General features: G+C 36.7%; 1 long non-coding RNA gene and 1 pseudogene across 3 annotated transcripts in view; both read left to right on the forward strand.

Annotated features, from left to right (window-relative positions):
• The window catches only part of LOC123938766, a 208,658-nt gene that overhangs the window by 22,726 nt on the left and 171,934 nt on the right, over positions 1 to 13,998 (forward strand). The window lies entirely within an intron of this gene.
• Positions 3,526 to 4,032, forward strand: LOC123938764 (annotated as a pseudogene).

The following is a 13,998-nucleotide window of genomic DNA, read 5'->3' on the forward strand; positions in this document are numbered from 1 at the left end:
AAAATTTGTTTATATTATAACTAAAAATTGTTTTGTGGCTATTCAGTTGTAAAAATAGTTTTATTGTCCTTCCATTGTCTTTAAAAATATTTTACAAATTTTTTTGAGTGATATCCATCTACTATATTAATTTATATGAAAAATGTAGAATAGCAATATGTAATCACACATAATTCTAAAAGCATAATTATAAGCTTTTGTTTTAATGTTTTGTTCTCTTTGAAATTGTCTAAAGTTTTTGAATTTATGCTTTAGCTACCTTGAAATTTAATTTTTAATCCCCTAACCATTAATTATGTGCTTAGTAGTTAAAATTGCTATTAAACCTCTTTTATAGGATTAAAATTTTATTTCTGATTAGGCAGTGAATTATATATATAATCAATTATTACATCCATTTAAAAATTATGACCAAAAGATAAGTCCTCTATAGATGTTTTTAGCAATATTAACCATGCTTGTAGAATTGGAATTAAGGAATAAGAAATTGAGAGACAGAGGATCAATTTATTAATTACAGAAAAAACTTTAAGTCTTTTATAACTTCAGTAGATTTTGTGAAATGAACATAAACTAAACTGGGGTCATAAAATGCTGCCATTTCCCAGGCTGGCTCTATGCTTTTTACTTTTTTGACATAGCTATACATTTGGAATCTAGCAGCATTATTTCTTCACACGTATTGAGGTGGCAATGTATGATAAAATGGGCTTTTGTTGCTGTGACTGGGCAATACGACTTGGGAATAGAAGACGAGGGTAGAAAAGAGGAGACAAAAAATAGGTTTTCAGAAATGTACAGAAATTTTAAAATCATTTTTTATGTTTAAATAGAAGAATTTGCTAGGTTGTCTCCATTTTGTGATGTACAACCTGATTGCGTCCCTTAATTGCTTCCTTTGAACAATTTAACTTTAGGACAATCATTGTGAGAGGGAATGGGAATGTCTGGAGGTTATGGAAAAACTGAAGGAAAATATTCAAAAAGGAATTTCTGGTATATGTCTTTCTCAGTAAGTGTATAAAGTGATGTACAACCTGATTGCGTCCCTTAATTGCTTCCTTTGAACAATTTAACTTTAGGACAGTCATTGTGAGAGGGAATGGGAATGTCTGGAGGTTATGGAAAAACTGAAGGAAAATATTCAAGAAGGAATTTCTGGTATATGTCTTTCTCAGTAAGTGTATAAAGGGATTAAGATGTCCAGTATAAATAAAATCAGCCAAAAGCTTGTGTTCCACGGTTTATATATATATGTGTATAATATATATATTTTAAAGATTATTTATTTATTTATTTGACAGACAGAGATCACAAGTAGGCAGAGAGGCAGGCAGAGAGAGAGAGAGAGGAAGAAGCAGGCTTCCTGCCAAGCAGAGAGCCCGATGCGGGGCTTGATCCCAGAACCCTGGGATCATGACCTGAGCTGAAGGCAGAGGCCTTAACCCACTGAGCCACTCAGGGGCCCCAAAGTTTATATTTTAACCCTTGATACTTATTCTCCCTCCCTTACCCCACAAAATGTACATGACGATAAAATGAGCATTTTTGTAGCATGGTTCATGTGTCTCAGATTACATAAATATATTGCATTTCTCAATGTCAACATTACATTGTTGTACCTATGCTAGTTTTTATGTTAAAAATGACATTTTCTGTTTTGGTGATATAAAGTGAGTTTTTAAATGGTATTAGAGGGGCACCTGGCTGGCTCAGTTGATAGAGAGTGCAACTCTTGATCTCAGTACTGTGAGTTTGAGACCCATGTTGGGTGTAGATATTACTTAAAAATAAAATCTTTAAAGATAAAGAAATAACTACTATTGGGTATTTTTGGCTAAATCCTTCATTTGCCTGGATTAGATAAGCTATTTCTCTTAGGCATATGCTAAAGGGTGGAACTATAGATTTATAGGTATGGAGTACACAATTATCATATCTTAGTTTTTATTGCATGAACACAATTATGATATCTTAGTTTTCACTACTAGTGTGATATAAGTATATTCTATATGATTTCAGTTGTCTGTGTTATTGATGTTATGGATAATCTTTAAAGAGTTCTGTTTTAGAATCTTTTTAATTGAATTTGATGATACATAGTTTTGATTCTGAGAAATCTTTATATTCTTTATATTCTCAAGTGACATGAATGTTAAATGTGATAGATGTTGGTTGGGATCTGTAATCTAGGAGTGAAATCAAAGAAAAGGCATTTTGTTTTAGTTGAAACTAAAGTTGAAAGCAATAGTGTCACTTGGTGTGTTCTACTTTTGATGTATTTTTAGTGCTTTAAAGACTCAGAAAAACATCATTCACTTTTGTTGGCATATCAGTCAGGGTTCACCAGATAAACAGAATAAGATACATGTAGCATATACATATACACATGTATATTCATGATTTAAGAATGTGGCCACCCACTTGTGCAGACTGGCAGTCTAAATTCTGCAGGGCAGGCTGGAAACCTAGGAGGTAATGCTGGAGGCTGGAGGCCAAATATCTTCTTGTCCATGGCCATCTGGTTTTGCTCTTAACGCCTTCAACTTAAGAGATGAGCCCCATCCATATTTTTGAGGATAATGTCTGTTTTTTAAAGTCAACTGATGGTAGATGGTAGCAACATCTACAGAATACTTTCATAACTACACATGGATTAGTGTTTCATTAAATAACTGGGTACCATATAAAGTATAACCAAGTTGACATATAAAGTTAAACATCACAATTGGCCTTTTAAAAAAATATTTATGTCATAAGTCACAAAAATGCCTGGGGTCACACTATCAAACTATCACCACAGAACACATTAGGCAACATCCCTGAAGTGAAAACTTTTCAATTCCAGAGATAGTAGCTGATAGCCATTTGCTTATTAAGAATTATTAATTGGATGGAGGACATGGGGAGATGGAGAGGAGAAGGGAGTTGAGAGAAACTGGAAGGGGAGACGAACCATGAGAGACTATGGACTCTGAAAAACAACCAGAGGGTTTTGAAGGGGTGGGGGGTGGGAGGTTGAGGAACCAGGTGGTGGGTAGTAGGGAGGGCACGTACTGCATGGAGCACTGGGTGTGGTGCAAAACAATGAATACTGTTACGCTGAAAATAAACAAATAAAAAAAAAGAATTATTGAGTGTTCTTTAAGTTCATATTGTTCTTTAAGAACAATATGCAAAACTACAAATAGACTCTGCTTTCACGAATATTGATTATTGTTAATGCTTAAGAAAGAGAAAAAAATGGTTGTTAACCCAAAGACAAACCCATTTATTAAAAGCCCATTTTACTGGCTTGCCTTATGTAAACTTTTTTTTTTTAACATAAACCTTCTATTTCAAGGTCTAAAATTGTCAACTTTCTCTTTAGTTAAATAATTCTATATTACTTTGAAACTGTTCTTTAGAGATTTACAAGAACAGTTTTGGAAATTTTTCTTATTTTAGTTCATTGGTACTGTGGAATTGTCTATTTTTAAGGCACCGTGTCCTGCTGGGCTACAAGGATTGGTGAAGAATCTCAAGATGGCTGGGCAAAAACTTGCTCTAAAGGCCATTGATTGGGTAGCTTTTGGGGAGAGCATACCCCACAACCTAAAGGTCCTTGTTAACTCCCTGAAATCCCATAATGAGACCTTTACCTCCATGTTGGCTGCTATCCCTGAGAATCCACCTGCTACTGACTGGACTTACTACAAAGCCAGTTTGGTAAAGGCTGCCTTGGTAGTTGACTTTGAGAAAAAAATTTAATGCCTGGAAGGTTCCTGTGCCAGAGGATAAATAGACCGTTCAGGTGAATGCTGAAGAAAAAAGAAGATGTGAAAAGTTGTGTTGAGTTTTTGTGTCTCTCAAAGGCTAGGACTGAGGTATATGAAAAAAGAGCTGGAGAAGATGAAGAACATAGTTCCATTTGATCATCTAGTTCCATTTGATCAGGTGATTGTTGAGGACCTGAATGAAGTCTTCCCAGAAACCAAATTAGACAAGAAGAAATATCCCTATTGGCCTCACAAGCCAATTCAAAATTTATAAACTTGAGTTGGTGAGAAAGCTGTGGCCTTGTATTACAGACTCTGGACATTAAAAATAATTATATGGTAATAAAAAAAACTAAAGCACCATGTCCTTTGATCTAGAAGTAGAAACTCCAGTATGCATCAGTTTTCACTGACCTTATGTTTATTGATTATGTACCATAATAATAATAATAATTCTTTTAAAGTTAACTAATTTATGTTAGATACTTTATGAAATGTCTAATTCCTTCTGTCATAGTTGTGTTTTAGAGATCAGGAAACCCATGTGCAGAGAGGTTAAGTGACTTGCACATGGTATTACAAGGAATAAGTGATGGAACAGGATTCAAACTTTATTCAGAAGCTTTTTGAATCTGTAGCCTGTAGTATTTTCCTACCTTACTCAGCTTGTCTTTGTATGAAACTTAGAAAGGTTACTGGATCTTTTGGGACAAACTGTGTAATTATGTATTCCTTAATATATAAGGATCCATGTTAGTTTTCATTGTAATTTAGGGCTTATTTAATAAAGGTTTCTGTCTTCCATAGCGTGTATAACTTTTGCCAAATGATGAAAATATGTCATTCCCCCTTTTTTCTTGGTTGCCCATAAATTCATGGTTAATATTAATACTCACTTGTAGTAGTTTTCTCATTTGTGGTTTCTCATGTAATTATGTCCTGTGTTCCTTCATTTCGTTGCTAAGCTCTTCCCTTAGTTTTAAATTAATCTGCCTTATAACAATATTTTAAATTATAAATCACTGCAGTCTTTTAAAGATTCTAGATAGACAAAAATAAATGTAAAATATTTATTATTTTGTAATCTGATTGCTTTGTTTTGTTCATTGATGTGTCCAAGTACCTAAAACAGCAGATAACACAGAGTAAATAGTAGTGAAAGAGTAGATTGAATTAATCTCTTAGATATCTAGCTGATTCCAAGTAGAATTTAAATTTATTCATACTTAATGTATTTACTGACGTTGTAGACTTTGCTCTTTTACTTTACATCTTCTATTTGACATGTGTTTTCCATTTTACTCTCCCTTCTTTCTTTCTTTGGATTGATATCATGATTCATTTTATGTGTCTACTTCACTGGGCTGGAAGGGTACCCAGCTACTTGGTCAACATTCTTTGGTCAGACATCCCAAGTGTGTCCCTAAGGGTGTTTCTGGATGTGAGATTACCATTTGAATCGGTAGACTGAGTAAAGCAGATTGCCCTCCCAATATGGGTGAGCCTCATCTAATCTGTTGAAGATCTGCATAGAACTGAAACATTTAACTTTTCCTGGGTCTCATGCCAGTTGGCTTTCAGATAAGAAATAGACTTGGCTCTCCTGGTTCTCAGGTCTTTGTGCTTGGATTGGAACTACACCATCAGTTCTCTCCTGAGTCACCAGTTAACTGACTGCCGCTCTTGGGACTTTCAGCCTCCATAATTTCATGAATCAACATATACATCCATCCTATTGGTTTTAGTTGTTTCTCTGGATATCCCTGAGTAATACAATAGGTAATTTAACAGTTTTCCATTTCCCCCCTAATTTAGAAGTTCTACAGTCTGTTTCTGTTCATTTATTGGTTCTAGAAATAATAATAAACATAATGATCATAGCCTAAAGTTAATCACTTCATTTAACCTCCTTTTGGATAGTATTTTAACCCCATTTCTTCTGTTCCTGACACATTGTTATTGTGCTTTGTATACTTTTTAACCCCTGAGATTTTACTGTTACTATTTTTTATATTTTATATTTATATACAAATACATATTTGGCACTGTATTTGCTATTGTTTCTTGCATGTTGAATCTTGTATCTGGAATACATTCCTGCTCCTAGTAGTATATTCTTGAGCATTTCTTCTAGAGACTTCCTGCTGATGACCCATTCTGTTTTATTGTTTTGAGAAAGTTGTTTTATTTTGTTAATTCTTTAACCATATTTTGCTGGGTATGAAATTCAGGATTAGGAATAATTTTTGTCATTATGTTTAAGGTCTAGGGTTTCACTGTTTTAGTGATGTTATTTATTGATCTGACCCTCATATGTACACACATGAATATATGTATATATGTATATATGTATATATTAGCTTTGGGGCATATTTTGTATATCATGTAATTCACCCATTTCAATTTTATAATTCAGTGATTTTTTTTTAGTACATTTAGCAGTTTTGTGTAGCCATCACCATTGATTAATTTTAGAACATTTCTGTCACTCTGATAAGAAACCTCATATCCATTAACTGTTAATCCCCATCCCCCCCTTATCCCAGATAGCACTAATCTATTTTTTTTTTCTCTAGATTTTCCTATTCTGGAAATTTCATATAAATCAAGTCATAGAATATGTGATTTCACTACTAGTAGGAATATAAAATGATGCAAAAACTTTGGACAACAATCTAGAAGTCTCTTGTAAAAAGTAAAAAATTTGTCAGGTGACTGGCAGTTCTATTCTTATGTATTTACACAAAAGAAATGAAAACATATGCAAATATTTACACATGATTTCTTTTAGCAGCATTATTCATATTCATAGTCAAAACCTGAAAAAATCTAAATGTCCAACAGCTGATGAATGGAGAGACAAAATGTGGTATATCCATATAGTAAATACTACTCATCAATAAAAAAAAAAAATTAGGGATGCCTGGGTGGCTCAGTTGGTTAAGCAGCTGCCTTCAGCTCAGGTCATGATCCCAGTGTCCTGGGATCAAGTCCCACGTTGGGCTCCTTGCTCGGCAGGGAGCCTGCTTCTCCCTCTGCCTCCCTCTGCCAGTGCTCACTCTCTTTCTCTCTCTCTCTGACAAATAAAATCTTAAAAAAAAAGAACAAATTACTAATACATGCTTTAACATACATGAACCTCAAAAATATTATGCTAAATGAAAGAATGCTATCTTTGGCTCAGGTCATGATCTCAGGGTCCTGGGATTGAGCTCCATGTTGGACTCCCTGCTCAGCAGGGAGCCTGCTTCTTCTTCTCCCTCTGCCTGCTGCTCTGCCTGCTTGTGCTTTCTCTTTGTCAAGTAAATAAATCTCAGAAAAAACCAGAAGTTTTAGCTCTAGCATTTAGCTCTGATCTATTTTTTTAAAAATATTTATTCATTTGAGAGAGATATGGAGACAGAGCACAAGCAGGGGGAGAGGCAGAAGGAGAGGGAGAAGCAGACTCCCTGCTGAGCTGGGAACCCAACATGGGGCTCAATTCCAGGATGTGGAAATCATGACTTGAGCTGAAGGCAGATACCCAGTCATCTGAGCCACCCAGGTGCTCCATGCTCTGATCTGTTTTCTGTTAATTTTTATATATATAGTATGAGATAAAGGTCTAACTTCATCTTTTGGCTTATGGATAACTAGCTTTCCTGGTACTATTCATTAAAAAGACTGTCCCTTCCCTCTGAATTTCCTTTACACCTTTGTTGAAAATCATTTCAATTTGTTTCTATACTCACTTCTATTCTAGTGATCTCCATGTCTGTCTGTTGCTAGTACCATATAGTATTGATAGCAACTAAAATAGTTTTGTATTAAAATTTGAAATTAGAAAGTATAAGTTGTTCAGCTTTGCTTTTCTTTGTAAAAATTGTTTTGGTGTTCTCTGTGAATTTTTTTTTTAAGGTTTTATTGATTTATTTGTCAGAGAGAGAGAGAGCACACAAGCAGAGGGAACAGCAGGCAGAGGGAGAAACAGTCCCTGCTGAGCAAGGGATCTGATGTGGGACTTGATCCTGGGACCCTGGGATCATGACCTGAGCCAAAGGCAGACATTAACTGAGTGAGCCACCAGATGTACCTCTCTATGAATTCTATACAAATTTTGCAATTTTATATAATTTGCAATTCTATATAAATTTTAGGATTATTTTACCAATTTCTGCCAGAAGGCTGCTGAAGTTTTGGTAGGGATTGTGTTGAATATATGAACCAGTCTGGGGAGTATTGCTATTGTAACACTCTTGAACTTTCTATTTCACAAGCTTGGCATGTGACCTTCTTTTGACGGTAACCTTCCTTTTTCTTCCTTCCACTGTGGTTGCTTTTATGGTCTTGCTTTTTCCTTTTAGATCTAAGTAATTTCATGTGATGTCTTCAAGTGTGGATTTCTTTTTATTTATACTGCTTGGGAAGTTTTGGCTTCTTGATTATGTGAATTGGTGTCTTTGATCAGTTCTGGAAATTTTGTTGATCTTTTCAAGTATCATTTTTATAAATCTGAGATAGTGTCAATTCAAACATGCACCATTTATGCACCACCAAAAGATAAAAAAATGTTACTAATGCCTTAATAGTAGTATTAAGTGGGAACACCTGGGTGGCTCAATTGTTTAAGCATCTGACTTTTGGTTTTGGGGGTGGTAAGATGGAGTCCCATGTCAGGCTGTGTGCTCAGCAGGGAGTGTGTTTGAGGTCGTCTCCCTCTGCCCCTCCCCCTGATCTCATGCTCTCTTGCTTGCATGCTCTCTCTCTCTCTCTCTCTCTCTCTCTCTTTTTTTAAGGATTTTACTTTTTATTTGATAGTGAGAGGGAGAGAGAGAGAGAGAGAGAGCGCACACAAGCAGAGGGAGTGGCAAGGGAGAGAGAGAAGCAGGCTCCCTGCTGAGCAAGGAGCCTGATGCGGGGCTCGATCCTGAGCCACCCATGCACCCCTTTCTCTTAAATAAATAAATCTTAAAAAAATATTATATGATGTATGAATTGGTCATATTGGCCCTCATTGCTTAGAAATTTGCCTTTTCCCAAAGGACTGGCAGACATTTTTTCATTTGCATTACTTTGTGCCTAGTTTTTTTTTTTTTTAACTATATCTTTGTTAGAAAGCATAGCAGTTTCATATATTTATATCTTACTTCCTGTAAGTAATTAGTTACTGCTTTTTCAAGATGTTCAGGTCAGTTCTGACTGCTGTAACACAATCCCATAAACTGGGTGACTTAAATGACCAACATTTATTTCACAGTTCTGAAGTCTGGGAAGACCTAGATGAAAGTGCTGACAGAGTCAGTGTCTGGTGAGGATCTTGTTCCTGATTTGCAGATGGTTACCTTCTTGCTATATTCTCACATGGTGGGAAGAGAGATCATCTCTCTCATGTCTTTTCTTGAAAGGGCACTAATCCCATTCTTGAGTTTCACTCCCAAGACCTAAGTACCTCCCAAAGGCTCTACCTCTAAATACCTTCAAATTGGGATTAGGACTTAAACATATGAACTTTGAAGGGACACAAGTATTTAGCCTTTAGTATAAGAATATAGTGATGACTCATTTATGGCCATTGTTTGAGTTACAAATATTTGCTTCACTAAGGTCAGGTTGTATGTCTGTGTATACACATTAGCTTCTAAATAATTTTCCTGAAGTGTATTATACATTGCAATAATTTAAAAAAAATTTGTTTATTTATTTGACAGACAGAGATCACAAGTAGGCAGAAAGGCAGGCAGGGGCAGGGGGAGCAGGCTCCCTGCTCAGTAGAGACCCTGATGTGGTGCTTGATCCCAAGACCCTGAGATCATGACCTCAAGGCAAAGGTTTTAACCCACTGAGCTCAGGTCATAATCCCAAGGTCTTGGGACTAAGTCCCGCATCAGTCTCCTTGTTCAGTGGGGAGCCTGCTCATCCCTCTGCCTGCAGTTCTTCCTGCTTGTGTGTTCTCTCTCTCTCTGACAAATAAATAAAATCTTACAAAAATCCATTTGTCTGTTGAAGGGCTTCTTGGCTCTTTCCACAGTTGGTGATTGTGGGCATTGCTCTTATGAACATTGGGGTACATATGGCCCTTCTTTTCACTACATCTGTATCTTGGGGTAAATATACCCAGTAGTGCAATTGCAGGGTCATAGGGTAACTCTATTTTCAATTTCTTTTTTTTTTTAAATATTTTATTTATTTATTTGACAGAGAGAGATCACAAGTAGATAGAGAGGTAGGCAGAGAGAGAGAGAGGGAAGCAGGCTCCCTGCTGAGCAGAGAGCCTGATGCGGGACTTGATCCCAGGACCCTGAGATCATGACCTGAGCCGAAGGCAGCGGCTTAACCCACTGAGCCACCCAGGTGCCCCTCTATTTTCAATTTCTTAAGGAATCTCCACACTGTTTTCCAAAGTGGCTGTACCAACTTGCATTCCCACCAGTAGCGTAAGAGGGTTCCCCTTTCTCCACATCTTCTCCAACACTTGTTGTTTACTGTCTTGTTAATTTTGGCCATTCTTTTTTTTTTTTTTTTTTTTTTTTTAGATTTTATTTATTTGACAGAGATCTCAAGTAGGCAGAGAGGCAGGCAGAGAGAGAGAGAGGAGGAAGCAGGCTCCCCACTGAGCAGAGAGCCCAATGCGGGGCTCGATCCCAGGACCCCGGGATCATGACCTGAGCCGAAGGCAGAGGATTTAACCCACTGAACCACCCAGGTGCCCCAATTTTGGCCATTCTAACTGATGTCAGGTGATATCTCAATGTGGCTTTGATTTGAATCTCCCTGATGGCTATGATGATGAACATTTTTTCATGTGTCTGTTAGCCATTTGTATGTCTTCTTTGGGGAAGGTCTGTTCATGTTTTCTGCCCATTTTTTGACATGATTATCTGTTTTTTGAGTATTGTGTTTAAGGAGTTTTTTATAGATCTTGGACATTAGCCCTTTGTAGTGTCATTTGTAAATATCTTCTCCCATTCCATGGGTTGCCGCTTTGTTTTGTTGACTGTTTCCTTTGCTGTGCAGAAGCTTTTGATCTTGATGAAGTCCCAAACATTCATTTTCGCTTTTGTTTCTTTGCCTTTGGAGACATGTCTTGAAAGAAGTTGCTGTGGCTGATGTCGAAGAGATTACTACCTATGTTCTCCTCTAGGATTTTGATAGATTCCTGCCTCACATTGAGGTCTTTTATCCATTTCGAGTAATCTTTGTGTGTGGTGTAAAAGAAAGGTTGAGTTTCATGATTCTACACGTAGATGTCCAATTTTCACAGCACCATGTATTGAAGAGACTGTCTTTTTTCCACTGGATATTTTTTCCTTCTTCATTGAAGATTATTTGACCATAGAGTTGTGGATCCATATCTGGACTCTCTACTCTATTCCACTGGTCTATGTGTCTGTTTTTGTGCCAGTACCATGCTGTTTGGTGATCACAGCTTTGTAGTAAAGCTTGAAATCAGGCAACGTGATGCCCCAGTTTTGTTTTTTTCAACATTTCCTTAGCAATTTGGGGTCTTTTCTGGTTCCATACAAATTTTAGGTTTGTTTGTTCCAGCACTTTGAAAAATGTTGGTGGAATTTTGATTGGGATGGCATTGAAAGTATAGATTGCTTTGGGCGGTATAGACATTTTAACAATGTTTATAATGGAATATTACACCTCCATCAGAAAGGATGAATACCCAACTTTTGCATCAACATGGAGGGTACTGGAAGAGATTATGCTGAGTGAAATAAGTCATGCAGAGAGAGAGTTAACTATCTTATGGTTTCACTTACTTGTGGAGCGTAAGGAATAACAATGGAGGACATTAGGAGAAGGAAAAGAAAAGTGAATTGGGGAAACCAGAGGGGGAGATGAAGCGTGAGAGACTGTGGACTCTGAGAAACAAACTGGGGGTTTTGGAGGGGCTGTTGCAGTGATGGGTGAGCCTGGTGGTGGGTATTAAGGAGGACACATATTGCATGGAGCACTGGGTGTGGTGTAAAAACAATGAATCTTGGAACACTAATAAAATAACCCCTCTTCTTTCTTAGCATAGCAGATCTCATGTATACAATATTATTATTTTTTATATTTATTTCAGTTCAATTAGCCAACATATAGTACATCATTAGTTTTTGATATAGTGTTCAATGATTCATTAGTTGCATATAATACCCAGTACTCAACACATCACATGCACTCCTTAATACCTGTTAATCACCCTGTTACCCCATGCCCTCACCCATCTTCCATTCTGCAACCCTCAGTTTGTTTCCCAGAGTCAGGAGTCTGTCATGGTTTGTCTCCCTCTCTGATTCCTTCCCATTCAGTTTTCCCTCCCTTCCCCTATGATCCTCTGTGCTATTTCTTATGTTCCACGTATGAGTGAAACCATATGTTAATTTTGTTTCTCTGATTGACTTATTTCATTTAGCATAATCCCCTCCAGTTCCATTCATGTCAATGTAAAAGGTAGGTATTCATCCTTTCTGATGGCTGAGTAATATTCCGTTGTATATATGAACCACATCTTCTTTATCTATAAATTAATCTGTTGAAGGACATCTTGGCTCCTTCCACAGTTTGGCTATTGTGGAAATACAATAGAGTATCATTAACTATAATGGTGTACATTAGATTTTCAGAATTTATTAATCTTATAACTGAAAGTTCATACCCTGTGATCAACATCTCCCTATTTCCCCACCCTCACCCCTGGCAACCATAGTTCTACTCTCTAGTCTATGAGTTGGACTTTTTAGAGTCCATGTAAAAATGAGATTATATAGTGTTTGTGTTTGTCTGACTTATTTTACTTAGCACAGTGTCCTCTAGTTTTATCCATATTTGCAAATGACAGAAGTTCCTTTTTGATGGCTAAATAATATTCCATGGTATATGCATAGCACACTTTTTTTTTTTTAAGATTTTATTTGTTTGACAGACAGATCACAAGTAGGCAGAGAGGCAGGCAGAGAGAGGGGAAGGGAAGCATGCTCACTGCTGAGCAGAGAGCCCGATGAGGGGCTTGATCCCAGCACCCTGAGATCATGACCTGAGCCGAAGGTAGAGGCTTAACCCACTGAGCCACCCAGGTGCCCCCGTAGCACACTTTTTAATCCATTTATATTTGATGGACTCTTGGATTGTGTCCATATCTTGGCTTTTGTAATAATGCTGCAGTGAAGATGGGGGGTGCAGATATCTCTTTGAGATAATGATTTTATTTCCTTTGGGTATATACCCAGATGTAGGATTGCTGGATTGATGGCAGTTTGTGTGTGTGTGTGTGTGTAAGTAAACTCTACACCTAATACAAAGAGTTATGTGCTTTAAGATAGTCAGGCATCCCACATGTGGTTGTTCTGTTTTGATTCTTGAGGAACCTCCATACCTTTTCCATGATACTTGTATCAATTTATATTTCAATATATATTCTCTTTTCTCCATACCCTTGCCAAAACTTATTTATTATCCTTTTGATAATAACCATCCTAACAAGTATGAGATGCTATTTCCTTATGATTTTGATTTGCTTTTCCCAGTTAATGATATTGAGTATTTTTACATACTTGTTGGCCATTTCAAAGAATGTGTATTTAAACCCTTTGCCCATGTTTTTAAAAGATTTTATTTATTTGTTAGAGAGAGAGAGAGAGAGAGAGAATGAACAGGGGAGAAAGGCAGAGGCAGAGGAGAAAGCAGACTCCCCACCGAGCGGGAAGCCCGATGTGGGACTCAATCCCAGGACCCTGGGTCATGACCTGAGTCGAAGGCAGATGCCTAACCATCTAAGCCACCTAGATGCCCCCCACCTTTGCCATTTTTAAACCAGGTTATTTGTTTTTATGCTGTGTGTTATTTACTTAAGTTTTTCATTTTAATCTCATCAGATTCATGATTTGCAAATATTGAATTTTAACACTCATTTTCCTTTTGAAATTCTATTTGATTTTTTCCCTAATCTGCTTTTTTACTTCTTGTCATTTCCTTGACCTGTGGATATTTTTAGGCATGCCATTCATTTACTATTAAATGTAGTAACCATACTTTTATAATTTGTATCTGATAATTCTAATATTTAAAGTCTTAATGGTCTCTTGCTGTTGTTTTCATTTATGTAGGCTTTTGTCCCCTGCTGCTTTGTTTCCTTGTATTCTTGGTTATCTTTCTCATTGCCCTTGCAAAATTATTTGGAAAGTTCTGGTGGCTTAGAGTAAAGCTACCTTTCTATAGAGAGGGCTTGCATTTACTTTTACCAAAGAACCTAGGACCATTTCAACAA

The sequence above is a fragment of the Meles meles genome, chromosome 3, assembly GCF_922984935.1.
Source record: "Meles meles chromosome 3, mMelMel3.1 paternal haplotype, whole genome shotgun sequence".
NCBI lineage: Eukaryota > Metazoa > Chordata > Mammalia > Carnivora > Mustelidae > Meles > Meles meles.